Source organism: Lissotriton vulgaris, chromosome 6 (genome assembly GCF_964263255.1).
Source record: "Lissotriton vulgaris chromosome 6, aLisVul1.2, whole genome shotgun sequence".
NCBI classification, from domain to species: Eukaryota; Metazoa; Chordata; class Amphibia; order Caudata; family Salamandridae; genus Lissotriton; species Lissotriton vulgaris.
The window spans coordinates 700,670,411-700,691,704 of NC_141694.1; the positions used below are offsets into that span (position 1 = coordinate 700,670,411).

At 43.1% G+C, this 21,294-nt stretch overlaps 1 protein-coding gene across 1 annotated transcript in view; it reads right to left on the reverse strand.

Annotated features, from left to right (window-relative positions):
- Positions 1-1,955: 1,955 nt before the first annotated feature.
- FOXO3 (forkhead box O3) overlaps positions 1,956-21,294 on the reverse strand; it is a 283,818-nt gene continuing 264,479 nt past the window's right edge. Inside the window, exon 3 of the mRNA XM_086926681.1 lies at positions 1,956-4,197. The gene's annotated coding sequence lies outside the window, so the exon portion shown is untranslated. The remainder of the gene's footprint in view (positions 4,198-21,294) is intronic.

Below are 21,294 nucleotides of genomic sequence, written 5' to 3' on the forward strand. Positions count from 1 at the left end.
TGACTGATGGGTTCTGAAGGACATTCTTCAACCTTCCCAAACCAGCAATTATGGACAGCATTCAGCTGGGTGAATCGGGGGCCCAGCTTCCCACTGTACGACTCGCAGGAAGCATCAATTTATACCGGTAGGCTTCAAATCGACCAAATGGGCCACTTTCAAGCCACACACAGTCAAAGAAGACGCTGTGCTGCATAAGCTATTTTTCTCTGATCACAGCCAACTGAATAAAGTAGTAAACATACACAAGATTCGCCAGGGCGACATATTTTCAGACTTTGTGCTCGATATGAACCCATGACCTGCTTAAAAGAGTGCCTTGTGAGAGGAAAGAGGGTCTGCTGCTACTACAGCGACTGCCAAAAGCAGATAAAATAAAGATCCAAATACATTGCAGTAGTGATCAAACACATTTATGGGCGACAAGACAACCAAAACATCAGTAGGTCAATTGCAGGCAAAGTTGGGACAAATTTCAGCATAGTCCCTGACGTAAACGAAGGAATAAAGCAGACACTATGGAAAAATAAAACTCACCAGTGTACACCGAGTAAACTGTGTTGAGAGCAGACATGGTGATGGCATAAGATGAACAGAAACTGCTATTAGTAAAGTTATCTAGAATTATATGTATAATAAAAAGGGGCGAGTTTGGGTTTGTTACGGTGCGCATAATGAAGCACAATACACTCTGTTGCACTAATTAGTATGCTTTCAAAGCAAATAGTGGCTTGTGAAACACAGTACTCATTATTAGGTTGTGATGGAGTTGAGGATGTCAACTACTCCTTTGTGATTCAGCAGTTTCCCGAATATTTCATTTAGAAAAGTAGCCTTTCCTCTATGTGGTGATCTTTCCATCAAGAAAGTTGTGTAAACTAGCATTGTGTCACCTCGTCCACAGGAGAGGTGAATGGACAAAAGTAGACTAAGCTCCTCCCACTCCTTAGAGTGAGAATTAATAAATGCATAAATTTTTTGCAGCACCACTACCACTTGGTTGTCTTTGAGGCAGCTGAGGGGATGGGTGACAATCCTCTAGTGTGGCATCAGTAGTTTTGTTTTGCGGCCAAGGGGGTTCTCCAGGGCAAGGGCTAGAACTCGAAGGACAACCTGGAGTCTAGTGCCCATGGAGACAGTTCTTTCCCATAAAGGACTCTCTAGAAGAAGCGCCGCTAGAAGATTGGTCGTAAATGTAGTGAGCAGCTTCAGTTTCTCAGTGAGGTAGACGGTGCCTTCGACAAAGACAACCTTTTGCATGCTGCAAAGGGATTAAACTCTAGACTGGTTTTATCTCAGTGTCAAAGAAAGGTTTTCTGGACTGTGGCTATGCAATGAGGTTTACAGAGTAAATAGGAGTACAGCAAAAGATGCCTCAAGTCTTTCCATAGTCCACTTTTAGCAGGATAAGTAAGCTGAAAATTATCGTCAACATGAACCTTGCGAAAAGGAGCAGAGGTTTTAGAAAGGGTCTTGATGATCTCCAAGTTGGAACTATCAGTACTCCTTTTTTTTTTTTTAAGGGGGGTGTACAAAATACTGGTACCAAGCAGTGAGAAGTTCATACACTTAAACTGGTCTTTGGCACTGATGGTTAACATTGATTGGTTGGACTTTATGTTGGGCTTCACATTATTCAAGACTGCCAACATCCCCTCCACCTTCTCACTGCTAGGTTTCGGGCAGGACGCTGATCTTCTCCAAAGCTGTTATTAGTCATGCTCCTGCATTATTGGGACCTGGTTATCGGGGACCGCTTCTGTCAGCACAGGTTTATGAGAACTGCGGTTGAGGCTTAACTGGATTGAGGGATGCACACAAATAAAACAGTGTGACAGAAGCCAATAACGGTGGGAAAAGGGAGATCTTATTGCCACTGAAGTCTTCATTTTGGTCCCCAACAATCAGAGCTCTGCGTGAATTTGCTTGGGTAAAAAACATTAACCCCAAACACATAGCCATCCATAATTTTATTTGAAACTTACTGTCAAGGACATTTCTGAAAAAACTGAATTCATAAAACTTCAAATTACAGACACAGAATTTATTTTTTAGCCTGTGCAGTGGAACAGCTATGAACAGGAGGTGGCCACCTTGCTTTTGAAATGCATGTGACGGGCACTGCCTAGGATTTGTAACCAGCTATGGGCAACACATGACCGCAGAAATTTCTCCTAGCCGGACAGTGTTGCTAAATGCACATCTTTTGAATGTGGTGTGATTTTGTTAGCCTCAGAATTACCGGATTTAAAAAAATGCTAGAAATACATTTCATTGTTAGCAAAGGTTAAAAACACTGATCAATTAAATAGTAGGTTTCGAGGAAAAGTATTTATGTATCCCACAGGTGAATCATTACCATAGCCAAAAAGACCAAACGTTATACGCTTGGTTGGGCAAAGTACTCAAAATAATGCGCATGCAACGCATCAACCATAGTCTCAAATTGAAGGGGGACATACTAAAGAACTGAGAGATGGACAAACTGAACTGAAGGACTGTTAAAATGGAACCTAGAGCGCATCAGGAGTTTACCATTGAAAGCGGCCATCTTTGACCAAGGGGCTACTAGAATTCATGGCGGCAGGCAGATGATCTGTGGGTAGTGCACAGTGGCTGCATAGGAGACAAGACGCTCATGCGCTGACACGTTTGGTTGAAATGCTAGTTTGTTTTCCTTACACCCATGCACCGTAGTAATCTATTTCTGTACATAATAAAATATATTTATATATTTATATGCATAATGAATTTATGCAAAGAAAACACGTCTTCATATATCACTCTGGAGAAGAATACATACGCTGTCATTTTCAAATATTGTAACTTCATAGCATGTTCTACTGTACCAATGGTGCTACCACCCAACTTCCCACCCACTCCTCCCCCTCCCTGACCTCCAAAAATGAATGAAACAAAATGCATAATAAAGACAGGACATGTACAGCACCAAATGTCCATAATAACGCCCCTAAAGTGGTATAAACTAATTCTTCACTGGCCTTTGTGCGCATTGCACCATTTTCTATTTTTCCACAGTTAAGGTTCTGCTAACTGGTACCCAAAACCCATAAATGAGTCCGCATTGGTTAATAAGGGGGAGCAAGACGCCAATCTCTGTGATACACAGGAGATGATTCACCTTCAATGAACTATCAGCCCCACGTGGCCAACCACCATGTGAATGCTCAGACTGTAAACTCACCGCTTCTTTTATTATGCACACAAACAGGGTGTAGAGGATTGTGTGCTAAAAGATCAACAGAGGTTCAACGTAGGTGGCAGCGTTAAGCGAGTCAGACTACGCTATTCTCCTTCAGTATTGACAACTATTAAACAAAAACAATATTCCAAAAAAAGACAGGCAGATTATGCCTGGTTTCCTTTTAGCCTACCTACCACATTACCACTCAATAACTCTCAATTTGTTCAGGGTGGCTAACACAAAGCAGCGGGTATCTGGGAGATGAAGATAGGGTACCACACTTGTAAACAAAAGGGACCTCCCAATGTAGTGCATACAAACCCCGCTTTTCCTAGAAGGTGATTAACCCTGAACTGCTACTATGTGAGACAGGAGTTACGAGAAAAGAGAGAGTGGTAGTGAGAAGGAGATAAATAGTGCAATGATCCCACGTCCATTGCCTGCAGAGAGCCTGGCACCACAGAGAATGAAATCTGTTGGGTAGTACAACCTTTCCTCCTTGGCATATACCTGTGTTTTCAGGGACCATGGAAGGTTCCGCCAGCAAGACTGAAAGAAGAAAATTTCAGAACAAAAAAGTAATCCACTGAAGAGTACATCGTAGGAACATCAAGCTAGTCACAAAGCTTTTCACACGCCACATAGACAGTTACAAACACCATCGTTAGACTACACAGTCCTCGTAACAGGATGGCAATGGACATTTTCTCCAGAACAGGTGGGTTCTATCTTACGGATGATCTTGCATACTTCTAAACGTGTTCGACTCCAAAGATGATCTTCAGCTAGGGTGGAGGTGCAGGGTTTTCAGGGCTGGTGAGAGAAAGCTAGAGGTGGGCGTGGAGGTGAAGTTCTTTAACAGTCTCTGCTTTATGAGGAAAGGGATGCAGGGTTAACAAATGTCATATGCTGTAAACTGTATCACTGTTCACTTGCATGACAGCAAATTTGGCAAAAGGGTTCGCTTTCGGTACTCTTGTCAGTTGATGGACCTAAAGAGAAAAAAAGGAGAAAAAAAAAGTCTTAAGTAATTTCATTGAGCAAAACGACGAGCTTGAACTACTATTTTTGATCAATGTTACACTTGTTGTTGCCAAGGTTAAAGGGTTAGGCTGGGTGACAATGACATTTGGCAGGATGTGAATGCTAGTGAGTATGGATCTAAGTTGGCAGGGTCTTCAAGAGCAGAATAACAAAAATTTGCAAATATCAATGAATATCTCAGCCCTTCATCAGCTATTTCACAGTGTACTCTAAAAACACTTCCACTACAGCAAATTTATAGGGAAATTTTAAGATTGTCTAGGGCAAATGAAATTCACAATGATTTGCTCCAGTGCACCTTAAAGCTGGTATTAGAAATATCTTGAAAGTCCTTGTGAAAACTGTACAAGATGGCTGTGGTAAATCTACAATGATCCTGAGCAGTCACTAATATTCTTCTGAAGAAATCCATGTGGGACATGCTTTAATATTATCTTTTGGGGGAGCAAAAATCAACGCAATCCATTCACTTGATTAATTAGCCATCCTTCATTACTTGTCGTAGACCACGCTTATTTGTCTGGGAATGTGCAAGGCATTCTCATTATAGTGTAAATCACCTGCAAAACAGAGCAGCCAATGCATTTCCTTACCCAAATGAGGATGCCTTGTTTCTTCGTATCTTTAGGACTCAGTCAGGGCTTAAAATACAAGGTGGTTCTGCTCTTGTTGGTTGAGGGTCACAGTTACACACTGGGCGTCACTGTAGGTCTGCTTTAGTGCTAACCCACTCTCTACTTGTATGGTAGTTTCTCCAAGTTAAAACTGCATAACATTCTAAAACCAGGAAGGACAAAGCCAAAATGTCTGGTTGCTAATGTACCACAGCACGTAAACACAGACATTCACAAACGCCATTTGCATGCGTTGCAAGCACAGGCGTTGTTTAATAATTATTAAAGTCAGCGCAATTGGCTTTAACACTGCTGGGGGAAAGTAGCAGAAATGGATTGCTTTCAGTGAAGAATGCATGTACGAGAAATAATTGAATGCGAGACAGCTTGATGACTGGGTGTACTTTTAGATGTAAAATAGTCCTTCTTGGAAACCAAAGCACTTCCTAGGAAGCGTAATGATCCTTCAAATAGCCAATAACATCAGGGGAGATACTAATGCTACTTCTGGAAGAGCCAAAGCCGCTATGTATATCTAAAAGAATTGCTAACAATACATCATTTAGGCAGTAACGCTGTGAAACCAGACCTACAAAGTAGGAACAAAATGCTATTTTCCGTCTAGAATTTAATTGTGCAGTGGAAGAAACACTCTGAGCCTTTTCAAAACACAGGTGCATGTCTTAGTATGAACTTGTAGTCCAAATGTTTCCTTACTCTATCACTTCCGCAATTACGCTATTCTTTATATTTAGACCTAACCGATTCAAATGCCCTCCCTCGCCTGTCTTGCCTCTTTAAGGGCACCTGCCAGGAGGCCGTGGAGTTCATGTCCTGCACTTTGTAAGTTTAAAAACTGGAATACATCATACTTTTAGCTATATATAAAGTCATTAGTTCTGCTGTACTCCACTGTTATAACTTGCTATTCTTCTGCAATCAAGGTGAGGGAAAAACAGTAGCAGAAAAATGCACAAATTATCTATTTAATTTAATCTGGTTTACACTGTAATTGCTTTGACCTTATAACCTTTAATATCAAAATGCATAATGTTCCTATTGAGGCAGTTTCATTCTTCTGGTCAAATCAAATTACCATTTAACTATGATTTTGAGTTATGTGTTGAGTTCACTGACCTGTATCTACACCCCCACCAGAGGGAGCCTTGACTACTCGACCACGTCTGCCACTTGCTGAGGACCTCTTGTGTTCAATGTGTTCAATTGTGCCGGTAGTTGCATGTGATGGGCACCAGAACTCATTTTTAGGGTCCAGAACATATTTTTCTTAACCAAAAGCTGGAATTAGAGCTAGGCATCCATATTCACTACTCTAATTGTGGCGGGCTCCTAAGAAGAACTTGAGACCGCAGCACCTTTTATTTAATAAATGAAGCCCTAGCCATTGTGAAACATGGCTTTTCCAAGTTGTGTACAAAGATGTACCATAGCATTCGAATGCAGACAGGCATGTCATGATGCAGCATGAACACGCAACACCAGCGGAAACCGGTTAAAGTAGATTGGCTGGCGTACTGAAGAATGAGCTACAACTATGACAAATCAATTTACAGCGCAAAGATGCTCCTTGGTGTGCAGCCTGCACTTTATAAAAACCCCATCACATCACATCACATCACATTACATTATCTATACTACTATAATAAAGGAGAAACTTTCAGGCTTTGAGGGGGGTAAACTCGGGAACCACTGCGCCAATCTACACACCCGATACACCGTTGAAATCGGCAGGGTGTGTAGATGGTTATAGGCTAGATAAATGTAAAAATTTACCAGTATTTACAATATTTATATTTTTTTTAAAAGTAGTCCCCCCCAAAGTAGCGCCGGCCGCGACGTGCATGCTCACGTCAGCACGGGGAGAGGCGTCCGAGGAGCGGCGGACATGGCACTGGGAGGAGCGGTGACGTGAGGCCAGCGGCAGTGGGAGCAGTGGAAAGGAGGACATGGCGCGGGGGAGGAGCGGTGGCGGACAGGCGGTGAGGAGCAAAGCGGCGGCTCAGGTAAAGCTCGCGGACAGGCGGTGAGGAGCAGAGCGGCGGCTGAGGTAAGGAAAGCCAATGTCGGGGCAGGCGGGAACATTCCAGGGGAGGGTCGGGTCAGGCGTAAAAAAAGAAAGCAAGAGGAAAGGCAATGTCGGGCCAGGCGGGGTTGTGGGCAAGCGGGGAACGGAGCAGGCGGGGGCACGGGCTGCTGGGCAATGTCGGTGCAGGCGGGGGTAGGAGAAGCCTGAATGCTCCCGGACAAGGTCGGGACGGGCTGCTAGTTACTTTCATAAAAGAGCATACGCATAGGATTTAGCGAAGATAAAGCCTATCTATAGTATTCACAATTTCAACAAGCACTGGCGTTGCCAATAGGTCTCACAGTAGGAAAGTTGGAGCTATTGGTTTTGTAAATGACACATTTTATATTTATGTGTTGGTTTTGAAAATTGCGAAAATAATAGTTTTGTCATTTACAATGCCAATACTTTTAACTTTTGCAAATGTGACACTCATAGTATTTGTAATGCAAATGTTTTGTATTTACGTGACTTAGATGTATTGATATTACAAATAACAATGGTTATGACATTTTTTAAATAATTAATACTTAAATAAAAGTTATTGTAATTTATAATGGCAATAGCTTAAACTGTTGTAAATACCTTTTGTGAAGATTATGTTAAGTGTATTTTATTGTGAGGAAAATAAAAACAGAAGTGAAATATTAACGTCTTTTTGTGACATTTGTGTAATGTGAGAGAGTGTGAGTGTGTTTGAAAAGGGTGATTGATTGTGATATGATGTGTGATGCTGATAGGGTGTGTGAGTGTGTTAGTGTGTGTGATTTTTTAGAATGTTATTGAGGGTGTGTAAGGGTCTTTGAGTGTAATTGTGTGTGAGGGTGAGTGTGTGTGAGGTGGTGTGAGGGGGAGGGTGTGTGTTTTCCGATGGTGTGTGGTGTTGTGAGGATGAAGGCGTGAGACCTCAAATTACACGTAATCACAAAAAATATATAACCCGATATACTTATTTAAGTATCAGTAACTAGCATCGCCGTCAAGGTGCTTAGATGTATGTAGAGGCTTTAACAGCCTTGATGATGTGTCATTTGCAGTGGAGACTGAGACGGGCACAAAAGCGGCCCATCGAAGGGCCTACACACCACAGGCCCATCAGCAGATTGCCCGCCTTGCTACTCCGAGGTTGATAAAGTTCAATAATAGGTTTCTGGGGCTTAGAGCGATGGTTGTCCTACTGCATCATAGATAATTAAAATTACCTTTGGACTGGCTGGGGGCGGGAGGGAACCTATGCTGATAGCTGTCAGTCTGGGCGCCGGCGGTGCTGTCAGTAGTGCTATGTCACAGTCAGGCGCCAAGCGCTATATCGGCCGCTTTCACACACCTGATGACCGGGATCTGGTCCCGTCTCCCCCAGGAAACAGAATAGCACCCGACAAACTGAACAAGCCGAGCAATCACGTATGTTTCCGTACATCTGTGTCCTCTTATTGCAATGTATCACTGCACAGAATATAACGTGCCCAGGCAACATATCCATGCAACACTGTACTTCTGCATGGCATTTTTGGTGAGTGAAGACCGATCCGTGAGTGAGGTAGGGTGCAGTGAGTGTAGTGACTCTCTGGCAAACAGCAAAACACCCCCCATATAATACAAATATTCACTGTCCTAGTAAAGGCCAATAAGCAATTACGAGCGCCAACATATTAGATTGCTACGATCAGCTACCCTCAACCAACTAGTTCTCCCACGCACGAAAACAGTTTCTTGGGGTGATCGTCGCTTCTTAGTAGCAGCCCCGAAACTGTGGTATACTCTTCCCCAAAACATTAGGTTGAGTCCTTCCCTCCTTCACTTCCGGAAACTTCTAAAAACATGGCTGTTTAATCAATGATCTCCCGTCAATCTCTCCATCTTCCTTTTCACAAGTAACTGTTTTTTTTTTTTCCAGAGCCGAGACGCCCGAGGGTATTTGTCGCGCTTTAGAAATGTCAAAAATAAATAAATAAACATATCCCAGTAATGGATACAGACGTCGCACAAAGCTGTTTTGGAGAGTGGCGGGGGGAGGAGTCCTTTGCGGCAGAGGCAAGGAGTGTGGCAAATAGCCGGAGGGAAGCCGGATGGGGGCGGGAGAGCCTGGTGGGGGGGCGGGGGAATGTGAGCGAGGAGCTCACGGGGAAAGAGGCCGGAGGGAAGCCGGATGGGGGCGGGAGAGCCTGGTGGGGGGGGGCGGGAATGCGAGGGAGGAGAAGTGTGGCAGGCGGAATGCCTGTGTGCGAAAGCGCGATAAAGATCTGCACCCTGTAACAGAGGCATGCATCCATGCAGAGTCATCTTGGGCTTTCATCCTTCTAAGAACGATCAAACCTCGAGTGCCACTGAGGAGGACATTACAACAACTGAGAGCCAGTCCTGCCTGTCGTGTTTAGCCACACGCAGCTGATCCAAGAACTTCCAAGTTTCCCACGCCATGCGTGCCTCACACTTCACTCAGTTAATCCTCGTGCTGGGCTCCCCACTGGACCTCGCGCCCCCAAATGCTCTCCTCTTTATCACAGGGAACACCGTTCTTGGCAAGCAGGCAGGTGATGGTCCTTCAGGGCAGGTGATCTTGGTGTAGTGGGTGATGTCCCATCACCCAGCAGGGAGACTAGAAGGCATATGCCCCTAGTCCTGGTCATAGGCAGACGTCTTGCAGAGCTTCCCCTTCGCACACAGTCTGGCAGCTTGGCAGATGACACATTTTTTAGGACTCAACACCCTTCTTATAGTCCATTTCCAGACACCAAATATGATTTAGGGTGTCTGGAAGTGTTATGTTGGTGTTCTGCTTCTTTTGAAGTGGACACTTTTTTATTTCCTCCTTAAAGATGTCTGTCACAGCAGGCATGACTCTGAAGTTGCTTGATCCCCAACACAATTCATGGGAGTGACCAGAGTTCACTTCTGGATGTCAACCACAGATTTATGTGCATCAAAGAGTTAATCGCATGCTCCGAACCCTACTCTTTATGATTCCCTAATCAGCCCCATCTCCCTTCCTGAGATGTGACCAGGGCCATACCTTGTGATCTATCACTGGATCAAACAGCAATCTTGTGAAGTGCAAAGGAAGTCTCTCCCTTACCTCCAGTGTCTGGCCCTCCCCACCCAGATCACAGGAATGCAGCACTATACAAATCTGTATGGGGGGGGGGGGGGGTGGAATTCCTCTCCTTCTCATGTCTGCACAAGACAGGCCTGGGCTTCCCAAAATTGACCCCAGGGTCCTCCATATGTTGCATCCTTGCAGCCACAGTTACTCAGTGTGCACTTACAGCACACTTACTATCCAGCACTAATATCTGTATGCATTGTACCCTTACATGTACACATGCATTCAGCACACACGCCGTCTGCGCACACTGTTCTGTACTGAAGCGTTCTACATACACCTAGTACATGTAATAACCACAAATGCACCCCACAATACTGCTCCTTTCCCAGGCACACATACAACCAACACAGTCACTCCTTGTGCGCTGCGCAGTACTCCACATCTACTTGATGTAGACCAAGGATGAGTTAATCGCAAGCATCAAACTTTTTAAAAGGTGTGCAAGTCTGTAGGCTCACTCCAGTGACATAGGGTAAAAAGGTCCTGTTCACTACTACTGATCACTACACAGTATGCAGCCCCCACCATGCAAGTGCGGCTTAACTCCTAGTGAAGGAGGTAGCTGTCCACCACTCTGAGGGTAGCGCTTTGGTAGCCCAATCTGGTCCAACAAGACCGCATCTCGCATTGGGGACACACAGTTATGATTCCAGCGACCAGGCTTCTCCAATGAGTAGCCCACAAGCGCCGAGATGCCCATGGGTAGTCATGCGCTCTATAAATCCTATAAACAAACAAACAAGCTACTAGTACCGCTCTAGCTACCTATAAGTAGCTCTCTTGTGTGCAGCTCAGCCCAACTAATTTAGTTGGGCTAAGCTGCACACAAGAGAGCTACTTATAGGTAGCTAGAGTGGTACTAGTAGCTTGTTTATTAGTAGCTTTTGCTTGTTGAATTAGTGTATGCATGCCAAAAGTGTGTATCCAAGACAAAAATGTGTGTATTTCCCTAACTCTGAGGCTTGGAGAAAAATTGCAGAGCTTCCAAAATATATTTATAGCGGATATTTGAGTTCTAAATCATATGGGGAGACATAGTACTAAAATTACTACTTTCGAGTCAGAGGCATTACATTATTGCCGGCAACCATGGATGATGCACTGAGGCGATCACTGAAAATAATCTTGCATACAGTGACCACAAATTTAAACTTGTATGATGTGGACACTATTACAACACTAATAATATTAGTAGCTCATAATGATTTTCACTGAACATAAGAAGCTCTTGTTGCACAAAAGGTTGGAGACCGCTGGCATAGATACTCTCCATTTATATACAGAGGTCTACAGTTTACAATTATACTGTACACCTTTAATGCTCACATTTGATATCAATGTCTTCAAGATAAGAACAGGTCCACAGTCATTCACTTTTTAGTATGTCCATCCTGATATTTTATTGCCAGTGACAAATTTTAAAGACAAAGTTTGCCTGACAGCACTAACAAGATGTAAGTAAACAAATGACATAATCAACTGGCAATCCCTCATGACCGGTCTCAAAGTCACTTCCATCATGTAACCTGTACTGAACTGATTAGTGATATAGGAGTTTCCGTCCACATGTTCAAGGTCCCAATGGAGTTAATTAAGATACGTCAAAAATGTGTTAATAGAAAAGTGATGCACCGAAGAAGGTTCCTGAAGTTACACCAGAACTATAGCTCAGCACCTACATTATTTGCAGGTACCTGTCGTTTCATTGCAGCACATTTCAAAGAAAGCCATTTAGATGAAAACATCTAATGGAAAAACAATCTCTCTGATAAACAGAATCCGTGAAGTACAAATCATCACATTTATGACAGAAATGCAAAGATAATGATAAAGGTTAGTTTTAAGGGCAACTTTAGAATGCAAAGCATAAAATCAAAATCAGAGTAGGGGTTCATCTAAGTTTAGGGCAACCATTACAGCGGGATTTGGATCGAAATTAGGGTTTGGGCCACCGTCAGCTCAAATGACAGCAAGACTGGGACGAGTTTATAGCTAGGGATAGGTTAGGATCAGGGTAACTCAAAATTTCGGATAGGTTTGTATTGGATTGCGGACGGGGTTACATTTGTGGTTATGGTTAGGGGCAAGCGCTGGGTGAGGTAGAATTTAAAAAAAAATTAAAGAGTGGGGAATTAGGTTGAGTTCAATGAAAACCTTTGAAAACAAATAGGTTTAATTGAAATCTCCTTTTCATAGCAAAATATGATGTTAAAAAAAAGGTTGAACTAGTAAGCCTCTAAAAACGCGCAGAAATGAACGGATACAGATCTCGCCTGCATCGTCTTAACTACACATAGAGATGATTTTTTTTTTTTTTGTGGAGTTGTATATAGCGCAAACTACACCCAAAGGTATCAGAGTGCTTTGCATGAGCATCAGTTACGTTACAGACGGACTTGCCCAGAATCACAGAATGTTCTGTCCCTACCGAGACTCGAGCCTGGTTCCCAAGCTCCGAGGTTGCCCGCCTTAGCCGTTAGGCGACATGCATGTAACAATCAAAATTAACAAGGTACATTCAAAGTCTTTCCTCAAGTTAGGACTTAGCCAACAGTGTTGAAAGCACATGCGTTACTACTTCAACTTACTAAACAAGATGAAATACAGTAGATGGTATGTCAGAACTGCCACAGGAAGGTAAGTGCAAGCGTGCATATACCCGGGATAAAACTGTATAAACTTTCAAATTACAAATCAAAGCGACAAACGATCACGTTTGAGCGGTTATCATTTTTTTTCTGTAATTGTAAATACTCAAACACAGTTTCTGCAATCTCAAAGTCAGACAAAATACTCAAGAAACACAAATGCGCATGATTACAGCAGTGTAGGTCTCTAACTGTAATTTCGTTTTTACAGTTTTTGCAATTATTTTTGCTACAATAATTAACAAGCATTCACAAAGTCATCAGGAATAGCATTGGCCACTGGCATGCCTTTTGTATGTGTCAATGTTTCTTTTGCTTTGGCATGGCTTTTGAAAAACTTTATTGTAGAAGGTAGCTGCCAGGTCTCCTCCAATATAAACAAAATTGTCTAGAGGGATAAACAATTAATTTTAAAAGTCACATATTGCCATAGTAATCCCTGACATTGAAGGGAAATACTTGGTCTGGATGTGCTCCTTGCAAAAGGGCAGAATGTCGTCACTTGCAGCAGTTAGCCAATGGTTGATGTGGGCTGACCCACTGCCCCATGAGGTACGCTGCACTAGGCGGACGGAAAATGTGAATGACAACGACCAATGGATGACAGGGGCTGACTGATAGTTAACTCATAGGTCTTGGCTAACACACAGACCTAAAAACGATAGGTGTCAAATGAATCATTCCCTCATGAGCAGATCATCCACCTTTCCATAAAAGCTTAACTTCGAGCAAGTGAAATGGCATTGATGGTGCATGAACAATAATGTCTGAATTGGCCTTTTAAGATTCAAAAATCTAACAGTGAATCAACTAAATGGAAATAGAATGCATGTTTTCAGTACCCAGTTGCCACAGGATGAAATTTTCCACTGAAGATGCCAACACTGCAACCCTGGTACTATTCATTTGCGATTCCATGTTTAATTAAGCTTAAGATGCAGTTTGTTGTCGCAGAATGATGTGGGCGGTACAAATGTTTGCAAAACTATTAACTTTTTAATACATAATCCTGTAAGTCTACATCATGTTTTTTCTACATAATGTACCAATGGTCAGATTTATGTTACTTTAATCAAAGTACCAAATCCTGAATTACTACCTACAGTAACTAAAAGAGCGTTCAATGCAAACTAAATAGGTTTGCCTTTAAACACACACATCCTTTTCTAAACATGTTCCGGAGGCGGAGCTAATAGGGATAGTAACACTGACGCTATGGTTATCTCACACTTCACACAGGAAGAGCTTTTTTGTGTCAATACATGTGACACTCATGAACCTGCAAGAAACCTTGTTGTGACACTTGATCACAACTGTAATCAGCAAGTACCTATTGATTATCCTTCAGTAATATTCTATATTAAACTTTCTTTATTTTAGTGCTTACATCATATTTTCATATGGCATGGATCATAACTAAAAACTGGGTATATAACCACATTACAACATATTGACAATGCAGAATATCTTATAGGTGCCAGACAAATAAGAGCATTTCAGTACTTTGAAAAAGATACGCCATTTTTGAAAGAGTAGCCAAAAACAATGAAACTTTACTCTCTTCGACAGTAACACAAAAACAAAGGAAGTTGTACCTGGGACGAACCTGTTCTAGAGGGTGTTGACATAATGAAGCCAACATATGATGGATTCAAAGACTTTCTCTTCAGCCAAACTCAAATTCACCATAATATTTAGGTTTCGCTGGCACATCGCTTATGCTGTGCATGTGAAATCTATTGCATTTAATATAAATCTTAAAAGGGGCCTACATTCTGCCCTCACTTTTCATGGGTTTGTGGCTTGCCTCTTACTTTCCCTCCATTTCTATTGGTTGTAGCATGCTGTTTCCTGTTGTTCCTTGAGTGGTTCTGTCATCAGTGTCCCGAGGCAAAAGTACTACTTTTCATCCACTAGAACTTCTTTTATTCGATTTAGTCTGCACCATGTTTTTTGTTTACGTTTACCTAATCTCTTCCTGCACGCATTTGAAGCGTGCTTGTCGTCTGCACCTTTAAATTTTTTTTTTTTGTCGGATGTCTTTGATTTGATCTTTTTGTTTTAGCACAATTTCAAGCATGCTTGCACAGGATCGTTGAGCCGATGTTGTGACTCGACCCCAGCTCCTGAGGTCCAAGGTTGGCAGTTATGGTTGTTATGCCACACCCTCTGTCCTGCCCTTTCTCTTCTATTTTGGTACTCTTTTTGTTTTGTTCCAGTGTTGCATTCAACTTCTAAGGCTTGTTCATGAAGCATACCATCAGAGTGCATGCTTCCAGCTATCTCTCTTCTATGCTTTGCTCCCCAACGCTACCCACACCCATGCCAAGTCACTCTTTTGGACTGTGCTTCTGTGCACTGCTGCTCCGCTCATTGCTGTCTTGCTGGACATATTTATCTCGGTCACACATGTGCTTCTATTCCACCCCACTAACCTTCATTGCTTATCTTCGCTCTTGTTAATGTGACTGTCTGTTTTCTTATTTATGTATGGCGGGGCTGCCAACACCTCACGCTTTTCTCCACCAAAGACAGAACCCCAGAGAGAAGTATAGATATCGAGGGAACTATTAGTGCATTTTTTTCTTAACCATGGGGTTATATTCAGGCACCTGGTGGAGCAATGTTTATACCTCATTCTCCAGCACCACATGCTGCCAGTGAGCAGGTGTCGGACACGTTTTCATGCTTTGGAATGGACAATGCTGGCAATGCAGGAGAAAGCAATATAGTGCCTGAGAAATGAAAGTCAAGCACTGCGTGTGGAGCCCAAGTGTGATGTATTCATTGGTGAGTCTACAGCAGATATTGTGTTGCATACGGCCTGCCTTTAGTGTTAGCGGCGCCTTTGCGTGTCAGCAGGAAGGTTGCTATGCTGCTAATAATGACTATGGCTGCAGTGGGGGAGGGTCAGCCGATTTCGGCCCCCAGGGACCCCTTTCCCGAAGGACGGCCTCCACTCACATCTGTTGGGGACCGCGGGGAGCCTCAAGGCCCCTGTGGTCCCTGCAGGCTTCCTGCCTCCTGAGGGAGCCGATATTGCTTTTAGAACATAGGAAGCTGCTGGAAAGGAAGCTCCCTGTGTCTATAAGCAATACTGCTCTGCTTCCAGCAAGCAAGAGCATTCAATGCTCTCACTTGCTGGAAACTGAGTGGATGCTGTGGCTTGGCACGAGCGGTACAGCTCCCGCTGAGGTGGTGGTCCCTAGGGCATTAATAAGCCCTAGGAGGGGGGCCTGTGCACCTCCCTCCTTCACTATGCCAATGATCCCGGGTCATGGCACACCTGGGGGCCAATTATTAACTAAAATGTCTAATTAAGCAGAACAGATTTACTACCACGTTTCTCCTTGCTGCTAATTTATTTGTGGCAGGGTATAAAAAAAGTCTAAGTTGAGGCCCAGATTTTGAGTCGGGTTGTGTCAATATTTTAGCACAACCCAATACAAAATCTAATTTGTTAAATATTGTAATGCACTCAAATGTACTCATGATAAGCATGATAAACATATGCAAGGTCTTAAGATCTGAGGTCACTTCCTGTGAGGTCATGGGTTGTGCTGCCACTTCATGTGATGCCACATGCTATGGGGCGCAGTGTAGTCACTTCCTGCGATGTCACTTACTATGATGTCACCTTCGGTGATGTCACACTCATTCTGCCCAACTTGGTGAGTCCCCCCACTTCTTTTTTAGAACTTGAGTCCTGTATTTCCATCAAAAGGCCCTTCCCACTAGTGACCGGTGCAGATATAGGCAGGCAGCAGCTTTGTCTTTTACATGCCACTCCCACCATCACTCAGCAACACAGACCAGTCTCTATGGCACCTGGACATGCACGATCCCTCGCAGTGCTCTCTACTATGGAGAGGGTCGTGCTGCCACAATATTGTTTCCCTCACAACCAGCAGTGCTGAGGTCCTGGCAAGCCCCAGGATCTTCTCTTTTTCCAAAAGGATGAAGCAGGACGGGGAATCCCTGAGCTAATAAGAGCGGGACGTAAGCGCATCGGCAGGTGAGAAGGTGTATGTACTAAAAGCCCCTCTACCTTGGACCTCATATGCTGACCCCTCGGACACAAAACTAGAAATTTGGGGTTCTGGGTTGAACTGTTCAAGAATATACATCAGTTGGGAAACTGGATTATTCAAATCCGTTTACGAAGGGGGTCCAGCTAATAAACCATTCGTCGAGTCCGCAAAAGAAGTACAAGAATAAGTGCAAATATCAACTCCCTCTCATTCAGGGTATAACAATCAAACATACCACAAAAAAAGTGAACATAATGACTGTCTTGATAAAGATGGAATAACAAGATACCCATCGAAACGCGTCAACGCATTTCTATACATTATCCCGAGGACAAGTTGGACCTGTAGATACAAAACAGAGTATATGTATCCAGGCTAATCTTGCTCAAATTATTCCCAGGGAATTGTTGAGCTAAAAGACAAAGCATTCTGTCTATCATTGTTAGTCCTCCCTATTTTTTAGGGTTCTCTGTGGTAAAAGTGTCATAAGATGTTATGTTCTGATCTGATGAATTGTATTGTTTTTAATTATGCTGAAATTATGCATTGTGTTTTGTTACAGGTGTTTTTATAATATTTGTGTTTTAATAATATTTACATGTACTAAAGAAGTACATTGACTTGTTTGCACTGCATGTTATAGGAGTATCATTGTTTGAGTGTTTCAGGGACTTTGAGTGAGATCTTTTTTAGTTTATCTATGTCTTTTATATGAATTAAGAATTCCACTATTGATGGGGGGTTCTTGTTGACTGAGTGAATCAAGGGATAATTTGTTTTTTGTACTGATAGCACTCTACTCCCTTGGTTGCTGACAAGGGGTCTCTCTCTGTTTAAATACACAAGCCCCAGGATCAGCCAGGAATGAGGAAAGAATGAACTCGTCATCTGCTCACATTTCTGGCTGCATCCGACCCCAGTGTCCCAGCTGCTGTGAAGTTAAAAGACACTAGGAGACTTGCCTCTGAAAACTTGCAGTGAATGCTACTATAGAGCTGAAGCAGGAGAAAAACAGAGTCGAGAGCAGTGAGTGCTGTTGCTGCAGTGCATCCTGGAACGGTCCGAGGCCAGTTCCGAGTCCCTGGCACAATACCAATACTAAGGTCACCACCTGGCTCCCAAAGAAGAGCTAAACCAAAGATAGCAGCACATAGAGGATGTCTCAGGTTGGACCAATCTCTTTCTTAAGTTAGCACAGGTCAGTCCATCAATAGGTGGGCGGTTTCTTTTGCTCACCCCACTACAGCATTTTATTTTCCAGAAAAAAGTTTACTGACTGTAAAAGAGTCTGTGATTCTTTTGCATTGTTTGAGGAGGACTGGTAACTAAATGATTAGAAATGGTCTATTAATATTTCTATTCTCTAAACTTGGCCAACCAGATTTTAAAGGAACATGTTTTTGTATTGTGCTTTGAACTCAGGTTTCTTAACTGGCACCTTTTACTTTTCCCTGCACCCTTTCATTTCATTGGTTTTGCAGCAATGTCAAGACCTGTTTAAAGTATTGCATTGCTCAAACGGGGGGGTCATAATTTATATTAGTCACTTTACAGTGACTTCAATACTTAGTTTTACTCCTGAGGAAGGGGCACTCAACGTGTCACACATGTGGCAGTAGAATGTCACTCATAAGTACACTAAACCCATGAAAATGTCACACATGAGCAATCTGAAAACTTGACAGCTGTGATCTTAACAGAGCACTGAATTATTAATATAAAGAAATACACAATCACCATTTGTGTTCTTGTTGACAGTGGACATTAAAAGAAAAGTTACAACCCTGTCTTACACAGTGCCACACACATGTTCATTTTGTGGCGTGAAGTTTTTGGAAAGTAAAAGAAGCAGGCATCAGGGTTACTTATGAGGCACGTTGTTCTAAAAATACTACCGCATCATGTCATCTGGCAAGAGTATGGCATGCTGTAATCTGCTGAGAAGGTAAGTCTCTGCCTCATTATCCCGGCAGAATCACACAACAAAACACGATGGGAGGCCTTCAGGGAACACCCGGTGGCAGTCGCTCTGGAAAAATAAAGAAAGCGCAGGGCCCGCTGCATCGCGATCCTCTCGAACAGACTGTGCTCCACAGGTTCACCGGCCCATAGCGGACCCTTACATTTATGCTTGAATCTACAAACACATCTCACTGAGGACAGATGGACAGGTAAGAGCTAAATTGTAAATTACAGTCCATTCACAAAAATCCATTCGAATCTCCGTTTTTATTACTAATAGTGCCACCAAACTGTTTAGACATCATTATGAGTGTTCTGCTCAGTCGCGGGTGGTAACTGTGCAGGAAGTAAATGGAGATACCACTGAGTGTAGAAATTACTTGGTGTGCTATTACGACTACAATCCAAGTTCCGTACCTCGGAAAAGGGACAAGCCTCAAATACCATATTTTTTCACCTGTTCAGAGGTGCCCAAACTCTGAATTTAACACGTTTTCTTGTACGATTGAGGCCAGGTTTTGCCGGATGAAAACTGTGGGCAGACACCACAGTTACCACACCACTTGGAATCTCGATTCTGAAGCACAGGAATTTGAGTTAGGATTGGGATCTGTGAGGCTTTTGGAACAAAGCCTTACCTCTAGATGTTGCACCTGCACAGCATGCATCCATGCTGTCCTTAGGATGTACAACAATAAAATGTACTTCTCCTCCCCTCACTTCCTGTCCAGCCCTGAGACTAGGAAGTAGTGCCCAATGCTAAAGCTTTGACCCTGAAGGCAGTGCTGTTGGGTGCTAGTGTCATCATGACACGAAATGTTACACAGCTCTACATCTGCTGAAAGAGAGTTTCGTCCACATCCACAGAATTAAGGGCATTCTCACCTACCCACGTGCAGAGTAGATTTTTGCCACTCATATCACGTGTAGGGTGCTTCACTTCTTCCCTGTACCCGAGAGGTTCAGGGAAGAAGAGTCAACTTGAAATGGCTGCCTACTGATCTGTCTGCTGTGATTCTGATCTTTGCACCTTCGTAGGGACTCATACTCCTATCTTTCAAGCAACCACAGCTTCATCCAAAGTTCTGCCTCGCTCTTGAGCCAATGTGAAGTTGCTGCCCCAACCAGCTCTGTGTAGGAAGAATGCGGATACATCAGATAGGGTGTCATTTTCCCTTTTGGGACAAATGCTTTGAGACCTCTGTCTCGTCTTTGGCAGTAATAGGCCACCCGCCCTTACGTGGACTATCAGAGGCCGAATTTTGGTTTCGAGTTGCCACCCAAGGTGGGTTGTAATGCATATTGGCTAACACAATTTCAGCAGCTAGCATTTAGGAGGCTGACCTTCCAATGTTTGGGTCCAGTGACCGCTTCCACGGCTCCATAACAAGCCAGTAAAATTGTGGCGATTAAAACATTACTGTGGTTTTAGTTTTCGACTTCATAACTCTGCTGTTTACCATCAAATATAAAGACACTGAACACCAAGATTGCCCTCAACTCCAGGATATTCAGCGGACTGATTTTATCCCCAGAAAACCAAATACTGCACACACCCTGGTCTTGATAGTTACCCCTGAAACATACTCATGATGTGATTCTGCAGATGTAGGCTCTAAGAGGCTAAAGGAATTCAACAAGTTGTCTGTACTTGCAGCCCATCAATGCGCTCCCCTCCTTCATTGTCGGACATCTGGATCATCGCTGATAGCAGGGTGCTCTTCAGATTGCAAAACTAAGATTAAGTTGAGCATGTTTTATGCTGGGCCTAATCTTTTGGGTAGAGAAGTCATCAGTGCAGGAGCCCTCTGAAAGCGAACATCCACAAGAGGCGATGTGCAACTTCCAAATACAGGACACTACAGGATCTGCGTCCTATTATTACCGTAACTACCCTTTGACACAATGGCAAAAAAAAATGTTAAAGGACTGTGCGCTCCGAGGGTTTGTGGCAGGTTAAAGTGACGTTATAGTTAGGTATGGTAATAATATCTTACTTTACATTTAAAAAAAATCTTAGACCCAGTTGCATAAACAACAGCGCTAAAAAGATCAGAGGGTGGATCAAGGGCAGTAAAAAAAAAAACTACCAGCCACAAGGGCCCATCAAAGACCCTGGAAAAAATATATGATTCTAGACCCAGGCAAACAATGAATACATATCTGAAATCCTTCATTTTGCAACAGATGCTGAACTGAAGGAAAAATATGTATTAGATACGAGTGTGCTCGAGTGTTCATGGGGAACATGTTTTTATATTGTCCTTTGCTTTTTTGTGCCAGCTGCTTCAGTCTCCACCTTACAATGCAGACGTCCCTGAGAAAATGGATTCCGAACTTATGATTCAGACGTACAAAGGGCAGTGTGCTTTATGTGCCTCCATTATGCAGAGAAATACCTTTCTGCAAACGGCAATACTGCTAAGTGACAAGCCAGAGCTGCATGGACCTTGTCCTTCAGGTGCTGTTGAATAGGACACCAAATGACTGGGTGTCTCGAGTTCTGCATTAAAGCTCTGTAGCGGCAGGGTGAGCTCAGGTTACATTCTGTAAAGACAGAGGGGCATATTACCAACGTTTAGCGATATTTATTGCTAA